The following is a 9,580-nucleotide window of genomic DNA, read 5'->3' on the forward strand; positions in this document are numbered from 1 at the left end:
ATAAACTTGATAATTATGTGATATTCGCCTTGCTATAGATCTTAGTCGCTTTGAAGGACGTGGAAAACAGTCATTGGATACTTTGTGTTTTGGACATGAAGAACAAGTTCGCATCATACTGGGACTCTATGAAGACTGGACGTTCGAAAATGCACAGGCTACATTTGCTTAGCGGAATGGTGGGTGTGTGTTTTCATCTTAATATGATTCTTATTAAAAGCTTCCTAAGAATACATCATTTGTACTTCTTGTTACAGTTGAATAAGCTAGATGACTTGCTACTGTCGACGATGGATGATGTATACGTAGGTCGACCGATGTTCAAAGTTTTTGGTATAGTCCCCGCTCCACCATTACCCCAGCAGGATAACAGCCATGATTGTGGTATTTTCGTCATGCACTATATGGAGTGCATTTTATTTGGACAATATCCTCGCACCACCTACGTAAGTGCATTAAGGATTTGTGACAATACAAAGCCAACATTTATATTAAATATTAATCAATGTAATGTAACGGTTTGTTGGGTAGTAGTTGACTTGATTCTTATATTTTACAGAAGGTTGACCATAGTGAAAGATTCTGGTTAGCAGTCAATATTGTTACATCCGAGTCAAACAGGCTATGTTTGAAGGCCACACGAGATGCGGCTGATTATTACAAGACATGTTTAAGTGAAGGTAGTCCAAGCTTAAAGAAAGGTGTTTGTTTCCCCCCAAGTCATTCACCTTCCATTTCCATGCATTCAGCGAAAAAGGGAAGAGGCCAACCCTGGTCTAATCCTCGTAAGAGAAAAAGAAAGCCATGAATGAGTTCCACCTCTTCCTCAATTGTGTCTGGTAGTAGGCGCTGTAGAACTAACATGTAGGAGTTGTTCGTTTTTTATCCCCAACATATTCTACACCCTCTCACTAAATTATTCATTAGTTTTGTAAATATTTTTTGGGAATCAATTTATGGTCAGTGGGGATGTTTTTGTTCTCTTTGTATTGGCACATATGTGGAATTAGAATTCCAAACAGAGGACGATTTCACTATGGAAATTTTTTGTAATTAAGTGAAACGAATGTATTTTATGGTGGGGTGGAACGAGAGAGGAGTACAACTAGTTCACTACCAACTATTTCAATTATGCATACCATCATTCATGGCCTTCCCAAGTACCAATTGCTATTTAAAGTTTTACTTCCCGTAAGACTACATGTTATTTTAGCCCGGATAATACTTACCTGGTTGTAGAGTCCAAAGAACTTTACTTAGCTAGTTAGATAATACTATAATAGTAATAATAGTATTATTGATTATGACTGTGGATTTTTGGTTCAGACCAGGATTTATTTGGACACTCATAGTAACACTTGCAGATTTTCTAAGTTTAACCTATAGTTTAGGAATATTAATTTTAACCTGAGGTTTGATTAATATGACTGATATTGAGGGTAATATTTATTATATTATAAGGTTTAGATAAGACCCAATAAGATAATAGCACATGTCATGTGTATGTTTAATGATAATTAAGTATTTTTGAGGAGTAAGTTTATTAAGAGTAAAATTTGAATATCCTAGGGTCAGTCAGCAGCTTTGAAAATGTTAGAAGGCTTCAAGGTTGTTTACTCAATTCAAATTAAGCTAAAAATGTGTAATTTCGTGTTTAAATATTCAGCGTATGCCGATATATCACAGCTATAGGGGCGATATATCGCAGTACGGGGATACGAAAAACACGAAACGTCGCACGATTGCCTCGGGCATACTGTCCCAGGCGATATATCACCTACAGGGGCAATATATCGCCTCCTTCAGTGTATTTTGAAAGCTTTTGAAAATGTTCTCAATTCAAATCTTTAACCTCTTGATAAGTCCAGCATCTTTCTGAACGAGTCTTCAGCCTCTGCTGAACGATAATTCAAATATTTTTCACTTAAAAAGCCATTATTTTTATTCAAGTTAAATGAAGATCTTTTCATTCCTAAACTCTATAAATAGGACCTAGTACCCAGCCATTTATTCATTTATTAAGCTAAGTTCAGAGGCTGCAAGTTGCTAGGTTATTATATTGAGAGTATAAACACTTGGGTTGGGAATTATAAGCTTGCCAAACACTTGGGAAGTAAGGTTTATAGCATTTCGGTTCAAGGTATTCCACACTCTAGTTCATTTGGTATTATTTTCTTTAAGTTCTTATAGTCTTCTACTCAGCATTCTAACCTTATTCTTTATTCTTGGATAGGAAATCTAAGTTCTTGAACATAAGTTTTTGGTAAGTATATTCTTGATGGTATAGTTCTTTCATCACTTTCATCTCATTCTCTTTAGTATACTCACTCTCCCATTTATGATTTTTAGGAGTGTTCCAAAGTCCCAACTTTGTTCTCATATCCCGGTAATTTTGGTAAGGAAAATAGGATAGGATTTATGTTATATGATTTTATATGTTATCTTATGATTTTATGCTATGTAATATGCTATGTTAAGTATGTTTGTAGACTTGGGCATATGACCTATACAACTAACAAGCCCCAAATAGATTATGGGCATATGACTTGCTTAGCTAGCAAGCCCCACTAATCTAATGGGCATATGACTTGTTTAGTTTATGGGACCCCAAGTAATAATGGTCATTATAGTATGCATGTGACATAAGTGTTATGATATGTTTTATGTTTCTTTATGAAATTTATGTATATGGTCTATGTGTTAGATTTTCCTTGCTGGGCATTAGGCTCACTCCTTTTATGTTTATATGTGCAAGAAAATAGCTTTAGTGGCAGGAAAGGTTCTTGAAAGCTTGGGGAATGTGTATTGAGGCGGAATGGATTCAAAGAGTTGAGAGTTTCGATTCGAGGATGAAGTCTTTACTTATGGTTTTATGTGTATTTTTTCGCACTTATTTATGTAATCTCTTTTAATTACAATTATGATATGTTTTGATTTTAAAACAATGGGATCTCATATCCTACTTTAGATTTTATGTAAGTTTAACATTTGTTTTTACAAGTTTTAATAAAATTATGATCTTTTCACTTGTAAGTTATATTAAGGATTAGGGTCTATGTGTAGTTTTTATTAATGGTCCAAAGTCTAGAGTAGTTGGGTCATTACACTGGTACAACAACGAAAAATACGTTCCTATTCCAAAAATGGCCTGGCATAGAACCAAAAATACGTGTAGTTGGACATTAATGCTACCCTTGTTATATGATCAATCATCTTCCAAGTTCACATCGACACACCCTTTGCCTCAATTACGAATTATTTTTCCATTGTTCCCCCGTTTCCCACGCGAGTGGGTTAGTTTTTTTTTTTAATTTTTTTTTTATGTTTTTGGGTCTGAGAACTCACTATATCTTCACCTAGTTTTCCATAAACTATTTCAATTTGACGAACCATAAGTCCGACACACCCCGAGTACCAAATGTTTTTTAAACTTTAACTTTCCGTAAGACAACATTTACCTTCGCTTCTGAGATAATTTACAAGTTACAACACAAAAAAATGTGAATTTCCATAAATGAGTCATGTTTACATTAATGCTACCCTTCATCTTGATATATGCTCATTCCTTTTCAGTTTGGTAGGAGTCTGAGCTATGTTTTCGCACACATCATGGGGGACCCCCGTAAGTACCATACCTCTTTAATTCCATCACGAGTGTTGACTCAGTGAAATAAGGGGTACATGTGTATAATCCACGCCAAAGATATTAGGGATTGTACACGGACGAAAGAACCATGAGAATATTTTAAACGAAGATCCTCAAATCATTTAGTGCAATCTTTTGTTCACCTACCACGGATACCAAATTCATTTACCAAAAGAGGGTAGAAGACAAGTATATTTGTTGAAATCTCTTTTCTATGACCACCAAGGGAATTAGCCTCCAACTAGCAAACAGTAGTTATACTATACGTACTACATACTTGTCTCCAAGTGGCCCACCCATGCATGCAAAACAATGATTCTTGTGAGGGGTGCAAGATACTTTCTACCACTTTAAAAGTCTGACAATTTGGGAAACAATTAGTGCAAGCACCATTCACCCATTGCTTTTACCTCTGCCAGTAATTGAAATACGTACATCCACTAAGACATGTATTCTGAAAAGAACCCCATGGCTTCCTCAAGGAAGGATTCAAAGAAGGAGGATGAAAAGTTACACATTCAGGCTGAGTCCAACACTCCAAAAGTTGTCCCAGAAAGCTGGGATACTACCATCGACAATTACGTACACTCTCTGGGGAACTCAATACATGTTCAAGTCAGCGAACCAGCACCTGGGATCAAGTTGACAACCATCGTTCCTTATGAAGTTGTTCGTAACCCCGTCGAACCGAAACCTGGGAGAGCAGAACCAGTAGATGTTCAATGTTTCATTGCAGAGCAAATACGCAAGTTTGACGAAGCAATGGAGCAGGCTCAATCCGTGCAGAAGGAAATTGAGAAGATTGGAATAAAATGGTGCACTGTGAATGGAATGCAAGATGCAGTTGACACTATGGTTCTGTGTTTCCAAGAGTTGGAGGACATAGTGGACCCTGAACTTAATGCATCAGTCATCTAATTAAGCTATTACTGATATTAATCATGTAGGTGGTTTAACTAGTAAGTTCTTTTCATGGAGTATAACACTATGGGTATAACCTTTTGTGGTCATCGGAAGAGGGAAATTGCCATTTTAAATATACTATATACACGTCTATGTGTGTACAAGACAAATTGGCTAGACCTTATCTTTTTAAAATGATCATGCAGTGGCCACCGTATTTTATTATGTTAAGTAAATGACTTATCATTAAGCATTTAAATGTGTAGATGTCACCACCTTTGTAATCTTCAATGTCAAGTCTTACTCTCTATATATACATATCTATGTTACCACCTTAGTGAAAATGTAATCTCACTACTCCAGAATACAATAGACGGTGTTTTATTCAAATAAATGCTACAAATAAATCGCGAAAAAATAATGACAAATTTTAATTGGAAGGTGTAGACGCAGATATTATCCAAATAGTGAAACAAGAAAATAACAAGTAGAAATTATTGCTTAATGGAAAACCGAAATAATAAAATTACTCTCTGGCCTTTTTTACGTGGTTAAAATCCACTATATTATTACTGTTTTTCTCTCTCAATTTTGACAGATTCTCAATATTGAGTTAGTCATAGATTTCCATATATATATTACATTTATTATAAGATATTCTCATTTATATTAGGATCAAATCATCAAATAAATAGATTCTTAATATCTGCGACATTAAATATCACTGGCTGCCATCATTCGAGTCTTCGAGGATCCACGGACATGCCATATCCTCAATCTACCATGACCTGAATAGACCATCGAGCTTGTGTCATGGAGGTCATGTCTCGTAAATATTACAAGCTCCCGCTTTTCAACTTAGGTATCCCAAGCTCGCACAATCAGCACGAGAACTATGCTGCTAATGTAAAGAATACATGGATTTATAAGTTATTCCTTCGTTGCAGTCATTTGCCAACTATACATAATCTGAGTAAAAGACTCATGTTGAAATTAAGATATACACGTTGGTAAAGAATTAAAAAATTTAGTTGCATGGTTTTCATATTAAAATGAATTTTTCTTATTTACTTGGGCGCCCAATACGACTGTTATTGGAAAAAAAATTGCAAAAAATTGAAAAATTCTCATACGCTTCCACCACTCCAGGCCCATGCTTTCTCTCGGCCGCAGCATACTGACTCCGAGGCTGCGGCCGAGACAGCATGTCGTCGCGACCGCAAGGCCAATTGCATTTGTAAATTTTTTTTTTTTGTAAAAACGTTTAAAACTCTTTCCCACATGCTTTAGCATATTACATAATGACTCTATGCAATTGAAACATGAATGTCTACCTCTCAATCTAGTCATTATTGGGGATTTAAACCTTTCTATATGATTTTGTAACTCCAAAATATGATTCGTGAAAGAGACGGACATATGAATCGCTTTGGTAACTCTCAATGTCACACTAAATAAAAATGCTATAACATTAAATAAATAAAAAAAACCAAATCCTATCCATTTATAAGTGATTATTCACTAAGAAAATATATGTAATATATAACCAAAAGTTAACTATGTTTCATGTCGGATAGCTGAAGTAGTTATTGTTTTGGATTTAGGCTGTTGTTTTGCCACTAAAGGCATGGTTTCTTAATTAGTTTGCAACTATTTAATTCATTATTCAAAAAATTTATTAAGATTAATGACAATAGATCCTATGTGTAAGAAGATGATTTATAGATTCACTGTTGAAATAGGCAAGCCAAAAATAACATCTTACACAACTTAAAGTACGGTGCACATTTATTTAATTACCTGGGCCAAAACCAAAAATACATGTAGCTGGACATTAATGGTACTGTTCTTTAAAATATAAAAAAACCTATATTGAAGTGAAATAAACTATTTAGAAATTTCGAAATGCCCATATTTGACCATGTTAAAATGACTTTTATAATTGTCATTAATTTAAATTGATGATGTTATACAGTTCATAAAAAAATAGAGTAAATCCAAAAGTGGTCAAGTTAGAGAAATGTTTTTTTTTACATTTTTGTACTTCACATAGGACAAATATATTTCTACCACCTTTGGTATAGTTACTAAATCCCACATAACCTACTCAAATTATTATGAATTTCCTACCTAACCCCTAACTCATACACGTAACACTGATTCACAGTATATATTTTGTCCACCAATTTTGGCAATGGTAGTATCATAGGTTACCAATTGTTTCTTCTGACAAGAAGTAAATCCCATGACCTCAATAATGTTACAGCCACCCACTCCATGACTTTCCCTCACCTTGAGAGGTTATGAGTGGTACGGTTTTCCTGTGACAAATGGATGGGCTCACCATGCTTTTTCCAGGCCATCATTTCAAGTTGTACTAGTATTTCCTCCCAAATTAGTGAAGGACATGACAACTACAATTAATGCCTATCTTCAGTAGCAAATTGAGGTAGAAAAATATTAGATTTACAAAATGAAACAAGTTTGAAGTTAAATAAATTTTAATATTATAACTTAAACAAGGTAAATTAAAAAGCAATATAGTTCTATTCCTCATGAATAACATGTCGAACACAAATTTAACACTAAAAAATAGCAGTAATATAACAATAATCTATCAAACATTTAATATAATATTATTGGAGTGGGGGTAACAGGGAGGAACCTCATTCTCTACCACCTGGTATGCAGCAATCACCCACAATATGATTAACTTTCTCCCCTAGATATTCTTGGTATCTACTCATGGACTCCGTCTTCAAATGTCTGACTGCTTCCCAAAGTCTTTCATAATCCACCTTGGACTCGTCTAATGAGTTCCAAGCATCATCTTTCATTCCTTGTAATGTCATTGTCTTTGTGCAACCTCCGCCTCCAACTGCACAATCTTCTCCTTCATAGACTTGTTCATTTCCTCCAAAAGGCGCTTGTCCACATTAACTGAGAAAATCTCATACTCTTTCTCCTCCAACCTCATCTTCATATCATTAATGTAGTCGATAGGTTGTGGGGGGAGGCTTGTAATTTTAAACTGAGTGAATTCATCCCAGTCGATGTCATCTAATTTTGTTTTGGGCAGGTTGTGCAAGAACTCAAGATTGCATGAATTGAGTAAAGATTCAGAATCCATACCCCTACGACAAGGAAAAAAATTAGATATCAATAGTATGTAAGAGGAAAAGAAAACTTATAACCACCGATATAGGTATAGTGTAATGTAAATTCAAGTTCCCCCTATACCTAAAAGTAATCTATGAAAATATATTGTTCAAAAATATGAAAGTAATATTACGTGGGCCCACCAAAGACATGAGAGAGACAGTGTCCCTTACAGCCACACGAAACATTCAGGTCAAACTTGACTAATATAAGGTTTGTAGGCCAAAAGTTATTAGTTTGTCTAATGGAATAAAAATTATACTCCAATAATCAAACCCAGTTTAATATTTATATACATCACGGGTCCCACTTTTTTATTTAATCAATCATTCTTCATCTCATCAAATCATTTGGTGAAAAGTCTCTTCCTCCAACTTTAAATGTATGACCTATTCCTGTGTGGGAAATGTCTAAAAATATATTATTTTTCACCAAAAGTCAAATGTGAACTGTTTCCCCAATGAGTTTGGCATTACCTGATACATGCTTTTCCTGAAATAGGGTACACGTAATGAGTTCGGCCTAACCACATTCCAATTACGTGTCCAAAAGTAAATTCTGACTTGCGTCACATTACTACTGATTTAGTGATATTACACTTATGCATGCCTTTGTAATTGAATAAAATATTTAAATGATGTATAATTGTCCTTATTTGTAAATGACATTGGATTAACAAATTTAGCTTGTCCAGAAGTAACCCCATCAACCTACCCCATCATCTCCTCCTACTTGTCTTATATAAATACCTATATTCATGTTTTGGATTTCATCACAAAACAAACTGAAGTCAACATATTTAAAAGCTACAATGAAGCCTACAAGTTCCAAAAATCATGTAGTTTTTCGTTGTCCAAACTTTGACGAGCTAAACATAGACCAAATGCAGTACGTGAACCACATTGCACAAGAAAACCTTAGGATTGCCACTGACTGGAGTGATATACAAAACCAGTTATGTGTCGCGCTCCTTCGTAACACCACACTGGATTGTCAATGAAGGGGACGTTGGAAGATATGAAGGCCAAGTTCTCGGCATTGGAATCATCAGTTAGAAGGGACCTTGAAGTTGTGGTATGTGCCATCGAGGAACTCCACAATGGCTATATCACCATGTACACGTTGTTTGCTCAAGCTCCAAAGCCACCAACTCAGTAGTACATTGTCTACTTGTAGAAGATGTGTTTCTAATAACTTATGTATATCAGTAAGAGTGTAATGACTCAGAGGTTGTGTGCTTATAACCAAACCTCGATCATGGCTATGTTCTTTTGTGGGTGGCCACTCCATCTGTTTAATATCTTCTTTATGGAGTACATGCCACTTTTGTCATGTTATATTATATGTATAGTCCCTCTCTCTCTCTTTCTCTATGTATACATATATATATATGTGTATGACTATGTATCGTGTGCCATGGACGTTTATGTTTTATTATATGACATTTGTCTTCGTATGAATATATATTATCCTACAGGTTTAGCGTAATAATTCACCTCTATCATAATTTGTGTTGTTACCTAACCATTTTTAATGTTGTTCGATTTACGACAATGTGAACCCTTACAATATCTGATTATGGTTGTTATGTCCCTTCTTCTTCATTGGCTTGTTGAAAATATATGGAAAATTAAATCCAAAATCAACCATGCATATAATACACCTAAGTAACTTCCTAATGGGGGAAAGACGAATAAAATTCGCACACCACTTTAAGTTACATTAAATGGCTGCTCCTCCATAGGAAATAGTAATACTATTGGCTCAATTGATAAAACGAACCTTCTGCAAATTAACCAGTGTAAAACTATGTGTTGTTATTAATGGAGAATGCTCATTAAAGAAGGGCGTGATGGACAAAAAAAATAGCAT

The sequence above is a fragment of the Humulus lupulus genome, chromosome 1 (assembly GCF_963169125.1).
Source record: "Humulus lupulus chromosome 1, drHumLupu1.1, whole genome shotgun sequence".
Taxonomy (NCBI): Eukaryota; Viridiplantae; Streptophyta; class Magnoliopsida; order Rosales; family Cannabaceae; genus Humulus; species Humulus lupulus.